The sequence below is a fragment of the Prunus avium genome, chromosome 5, assembly GCF_965620075.1.
Source record: "Prunus avium chromosome 5, drPruAviu1.hap1.1, whole genome shotgun sequence".
Lineage (NCBI taxonomy): Eukaryota > Viridiplantae > Streptophyta > Magnoliopsida > Rosales > Rosaceae > Prunus > Prunus avium.
Window position 1 is genome coordinate 4,179,692 of NC_142288.1, and position 6,846 is coordinate 4,186,537.

At 36.2% G+C, this 6,846-nt stretch overlaps 1 long non-coding RNA gene across 3 annotated transcripts; it reads right to left on the minus strand.

Annotated features, from left to right (window-relative positions):
• Positions 1-2,550: 2,550 nt before the first annotated feature.
• Positions 2,551-5,084, minus strand: LOC148294221 (uncharacterized). 3 transcript variants are annotated; one of them, XR_015835719.1, is made up of 5 exons: positions 4,659-5,083; positions 3,870-4,021; positions 3,625-3,734; positions 2,951-3,035; positions 2,551-2,785 (listed from the first exon to the last, which is right to left on the minus strand). It is a non-coding gene; the product is annotated as an uncharacterized LOC148294221 (long non-coding RNA). The 3 variants fall into 3 exon arrangements; XR_015835718.1 differs by having other exon boundaries at positions 3,625-3,740; positions 4,659-5,081; XR_015835717.1 differs by having other exon boundaries at positions 3,625-4,021; positions 4,659-5,084.
• Positions 5,085-6,846: the final 1,762 nt, after the last annotated feature.

The window sequence follows — 6,846 nt, forward strand, 5'->3', positions numbered from 1 at the left end:
GTATGGAATACACCAATCACTCCAATTAGGAACGAACTGCCGTTGAACTTGAATTGTCCAATTTCTCACACCTATTGATTTCGGATCGAGCCCAAAACTTGGGCAACATCATAATGTGGTGGGAGGAGTCATTTGGTGAGTTTTGAGGGAAATCCAATCGCTAGAAGTATGGAATACACCAATCACTCCAATTAGGAACGAACTGCCGTTGAACTTGAATTGTCCAATTTCTCACACCTATTGATTTCGGACCGAGCCCAAAACCTGGGCAACATGATAATATGGTGGGAGGGGTCATTTGGTGAGTTTTGGGTGAAATCCAATCGCTAGAAGTATGGAATACACCAACCACCCCAATTAGGAACGAACTGCCGTTGAACTTGAACTGTCCAATTTCTCATACCTATGGATTTCGGATCGAGCCCAAAACCTGGGCAACATGATAATATGGTGGGAGGGGTCATTTGGTGAGTTTTGGGTGAAAAACAATCGCTAGAAGTATGGAATACACCAACCACTCCAATTAGGAACGAACTGCCGTTGAACTTGAATTGTCCAATTTCCCACAGCTATTGATTTCGGATCGAGCCCCAAACTTGGGTAACACGATAATATGGTGGGAGTAGTCATTTGGTGAGTTTTGAGTGAAATCCAATCGCTAGAAGTATGGAATACACCAACCACTCCAATTAGGAACGAACTGCCGTTGAACTTGAATTGTCCAATTTGGAACACCTATTGATTTCGGATCGAGCCCAAAACTTGGGCAACATCATAATATGGTGGGAGGAGTCATTTGGTTAGTTTTGAGTGAAATCCAATCGCTAGAAGTATGGAATACACCAACCAATCCAATTAGGAACGAACTGCCGTGGAACTTGAATTGTCCAATTTGGAACCCCTATTGATTTCGGATCGAGCCCAAAACTTGGGCAACATCGTAATATGGTGGGAGGAGTCATTTGGTTAGTTTTGAGTGAAATCCAATCGCTAGAAGTATGGAATACACCAACCAATCCAATTAGGAACGAACTGCCGTGGAACTTGAATTGTCCAATTTGGAACCCCTATTGATTTCGGATCGAGCCCAAAACTTGGGCAACATCATAATATGGTGGGAGGAGTCATTTGGTGAGTTTTGAGTGAAATCCAGTCGCTAGAAGTATGGAATACACCAACCACTCCAATTAGGAAAGAACTGTCGTTGAAATTGAATTGACCAATTTCTCACTCCTATTGAATTTGGATCGAGCCCAAAACTTGGGCAACATCATAATATGGTGGGAGGAGTCATTTGGTGGGTTTTGAGTGAAATCCAATCGCTAGAAGTATGGAATACACCAACCACTCCAATTAGGAACGAACTGCCGTTGAACTTGAATTGTCCAATTTCTCACAGCTATTGATTTCGGATCGAGCCCCAAACTTGGGTAACATGATAATATGGTGGGAGGAGTCATTTGGTGAGTTTTGAGTGAAATCCAATCGCTAGAAGTATGGAATACACCAACCAATCCAATTAGGAACGAACTGCCGTTGAACTTGAATTGTCCAATTTGGAACACCAATTGATTTCGGATCGAGCCCAAAACTTGGGCAACATCATTATACGGTGGGAGTAGTCATTTGGTGAGTTTTGAGTGAAATCCAATCACTAGAAGTATGGAATACACCAGCCAATCCAATTAGGAACGAACTGGCGTTGAACTTGAATTGTCCAATTTGGAACACCTATTGATTTCGGATCGAGCCCAAAACTTGGGCAACATCATTATATGGTGGGAGGAGTCTTTTGGTGAGTTTTGAGTGAAATCCAATCGCTACAAGTATGGAATACACCAACCACTCCAATTAGGAACGAACTGCCGTTGAACTTGAATTGTCCAATTTGGAACACCTATTGATTTCGGATCGAGCCCAAAACACTACAAAACAGAACCCCTTTAGCGAGGGCTTTGTTTTGTCGAAAAAAGCTTTTTGCCGTCGGAAATACTCTTTTATGACGGAAAAAATCCGTCGAAAGTCGTCGGTAAAACGCTGGTTGGAAATACTTCTTTTTCGACCATTCCGTCGCAAATAATGTATTTCCAACCCCCATATTTCGTAGCTGCTGCTTAAATTTCTATCGGAAATGAATTTTTAAAACGAGCATGCATATTTATTTCCGACTCGTACATGTAGTCGCAATTACTTATAAGATTGTCGGAAATAATTTTTTTTTATCAAGATTTCGCGAATTATATTTTCGACCAATGAGTGTTGTCGAAAATACGTTTTCCAATGATATATTATTTGCAATGGCTAGATTTCATCACAATTATCATTACTGACCAAAAGAGTTTGTGGAAAATATATAATATCTCATCGGAAATATATATTTTCAACCACATTTAATCATCACAAAATTTGTCGCAAATAGATTAATCTTGTCAACAAATATTTTCGACGAACAAGTGGTCTAAAACATTATATTCAACCAACAAATTTATTTCTAACAATGTAAATTCATTGTAAAAAATTCCTATTAAATGGTATATAAAAGCAAAACAATTGAAAACACTAAATATCATCATAAAGAAATAAAAATTCATTGTGCAATACATAGCCTTGATAAAACAAGGCTCCCTAAATATAGTAGCGTCTCATTTATTCTCATATAACAATAATGTACATGCTTTATGGCAAACTAACACAACTAATCTTGTCGTTCAGTCATCTTCAACTAATAATGTACAGGATTTATGCCCTTTGTAACCCCAAGGTTTGTACTCATCATCTCTAACACCTGTAGGATGGAAAACACAGCCCATCAATAATAGAGAGAGAGAGAGAGAGAGAGAGAGAGAGAAGACTAACAAATCAAAACTCAAAGCCCATCTCTGAAACAATATCAGGCAGATTCATTCAACATTTTAAGAACTTCTATAGTCAAATTGCACGCTTAACTCACCTTCCTTAACTCAGAGCCCAAACTATCTCATAAACCAAAAGGAGTTTATGTGCACAACGGATGTCTTCGTCCAGAATGTAGCTAGCTGGGTACCACAAATTAAACTCAAGCAGTTGGTAAAACCACAATTTGTAGATAAATCAAAACAAGAAAAGAATAGAGATTATTTTATTGTTCTCACCATTTCACTCAAGTATTGCTCTAAGTCATTTAACATAACTCTTCATAATTAAGAAGTTAACAATACAATGTTCTTGCTCAATACTAAGTAGCACCAAACAAACAGCTCATGGCCCAATACAAATCTTGCAATTAATATTTATGTAATGACTCCAACAGTAATACAAATCTTTGGATTGTGCTCCAACAATACTAAGAATTATTCCAAAAAGTAAATAAATGAATTATATTACTCTATAGCAGCCTGCATTTAGAAGTTAACATTATGGAGAAGTTGGATGAATGAACCTTAACCTGTCAATTGCTCTATATAAATAATAAGTTTGTGGTATTTTTCACAATGTTCTTGAAACTGACATAGATGAGAATAAGAAATAGAGAAGCTTTATTGGAGAAAGATAAAATTATAGAAGAAACAAAAGAGGATATAAATATATATTAATTGACTATCCGAAGAATCCATAAATGTCACATTGATTGATAAATGTTCTTACCTTAGACCAAACATAGAAGTGCAGAGAATATTCATATTATACTCTAATCAATGTAGCACCCACGATCAGCAGCCATGTCAACCATATTCTGCTTGATTTCCCATACAGAACTAATACTAATACAATGTAGCTGTTGTGAGTAGCAATTAGATTGAACAAAAAAAACCAGTAAAGAGCACCACATCACTGTAAGCCACTGCCTAAAGTTAAATACAAGTAAACAGAGTGACAAATAGAGGCATAACCTTTGCATTTCAGACACAAAATATTCGGGGAGAGAGAGAGAGAGAGAGAGAGAATTTCTTTGGTTTGCCATTATACAAGTCATCCAAAGAAACCTTTAAGATATGCACCACATCTTCACCTTACTTCTGCCTTCTTGCATGTGAAGGATAGTCTGCAAAATCAGAACATCCACAAGACAACAATGACAGAAAAATTAGTGTGGGCTTAACTTTGACAAAAGTCACACAAAATAAAGAAGAAAAACAGAACCCAGACCTAAAAATCTATAAGTGCATCCTCACCCTTCCCTCACTTTCTCCCACTTTTTTTTTTAAAGAAGAAAGACAATCATTAATCAAAGTACAGGATTACACTCCTCAAACAAGAGATTCTGAATCAAAGCAGGGGTCTCCCCAAACCAGAAACGGGAAAGATTATTGCTCAAAGCAAATTGAGTCAGCCTATTAGCTATTCTATTACAAAATGAGCCCTCACTTCTCACACTATAACCCAGCCATAGTGAAACGGAAAATCCAACCCACAAAGCCTATTATAAAACAAATCCCAGAAACCAGTCAATTGAATACCAAACGTCATATCTTAACACACAATAATTTCCACATACCTACTCAAACTTTATAAATCAAAGAGAGAATTGATAGACTTATCCGAGGTCGAGGTCTTGTAAAACATCGTTAGAAAATAAAACACCTAAAAATCCACATGAAGTTTTCCAAAAGCCTTTAAAGCCATAAACATTTAAACAGCTACAAAAGCTAAAAATAATAACAAGGGATGGAGATACGGACCTCAAGAAACTCAAGAAGTGAAGAAGATAGAGGGGGGATCTCTACGGCCGCCGACTTGAGTCTGAAGAGCGAGATAACAAAACCTCACAGGCAGCTCTGATTATAGGAAGTCTTGCTCGATTTTGGGCAAAATAGGAGTAGACTGGGCATTTTGACCAAAATTGAGACAGAGGAGATGAAGGTGTTGGGCTGGATGATGGGGATTTGGAATCGGTGTTGGTAGGGGACGATGGAGTTCTAGCAGAGGCAAAAGAGTAGAGAGAATAATTAGAGTCGTATGATTTTCTTTGGGTAATTGACAACTTGGGAAACCCTAACGCGATAAAAATTGAAAATTTATCACATTTTCGTTTTCGTTTGGGCGCTAGAACTTGCCGCTTATACTTTGGTCTGCTGAGTTTGGCCCCTCGCTTCAATTTTTAAGCAGCCCTAGAGCGGGAGTAATTTTTCATCCCTCAAAAAAATGTCATAACAAATAAATTTTAAAATAAGAAAAATACTATGAAAAATCTCCTCAGGTTTAGATGGCATACGCATTCTACAAAACTAGTTTCAACGATCCAACCGTCAAACTTGTTTATATATACTTCAAGATCGTATACCCCAAAAATCGAAAAAAACAAACATTCAGAGATCTAGTAACGGGACAAAACTTTTCGACGGTTATAAATGAAAAATCACGATTTAGCGGTTATTCTAACTCCGATTTTGATGATTTTTTACAGCTACACTCCTTGACCCTATATGAATACAATGACTGAATTTGATCTTCAATTTAAAATATTTACACTAGTGGATACCACAAAATCTTATGTTATATTTAACAAAAGTATAAATAAACTCTTAATTGTTAGTGAATATATTGTTTTGGTGGCATACGCATTCTACGAAACTAGTTTCAATGATCCAACCGTCAAACTTGTTTGTATATACTTCAAGATCGTATACCCCAAAAATCGCAAAAAACAAACATTCAGAGACCTAGTAACGGGAAAAAACTTTTCGACGGTTATAAATGAAAAATCACGATTTAACGGTTATTCTAATTCCGATTTTGATGATTTTTTAGAGCTACACTCCTTGACCCTATATGAATACGATGAATGAATTTGATCTTCAATTTAAAATATTTACACTAGTGGATACCACAAAATCTTATGTTATATTTAACGAAAGTATAAATAAACTTTTAATTGTTAGTGAATATATTGTTTTGGTGGCATACGCATTCTACGAAACTAGTTTTAACGATCCAACCGTCAAACTTGTTTGTATATACTTCAAGATCATATACCCCCAAAATCGCAAAAAACAAACATTCAGAGATCTAGTAACGGGACAAAACTTTTCGACGGTTATAAATGAAAAATCATGATTTAACGGTTATTCTAACTCCGATTTTGATGATTTTTTAGAGCTACACTCCTTGACCCTATATGAATACAATGAATGAATTTGATCTTCAATTTAAAATATTTACACTAGTGGATACCACAAAATCTTATGTTATATTTAACGAAAGTATAAATAAACTCTTAATTGTTAGTGATTATATTGTTTTGATGGCATACACATTTTACGAAACTAGTTTCAACGATCAAACCATCAAACTTGTTTGTTTATACTTCCAGATCATATATGCCAAAAATCGAAAAAAACAAACATCCAGAGATCTAGTAACGGGACAAAACTTTTCGACGGTCATAAACGAAAAATCACGATTTAACGGTTATTTTAACTCCGATTTTGATGATTTTTTAGAGCTACACTCCTTGACCCTATATGAATACAATGAGTGAATTTTGAATTATAAAATACAAAGTAATAATAAAAACTCAATTTTGTTCATAGAAAAATCCGATGGAAATGAGAAACCCCTCAAAAATAGTCAAATAATTTCGACGTAATGAGAAGCTCCTCAGAAATAGTCAAACAATTCCGAGGGAAAGAGAAGCTCCTCGGAAATAGTCAAACAATTCCGACAAAATGAGTAGCCCCTCGGAAATAATCATCTTATTTCCGACTAAAATGTTTTTTGTCGTTACTAAAGTTGGCGCAAAGTTTTCCCGCCAAATAAATTACATTTCCGACGACCTTAGAGACTTTTTCCGAGGGTAGTTTCTTTGTCGGAAATAAATTTCAGCCCCGTGATGTATTTCCAACGGACAATATTTTTTGGTCGGAAATA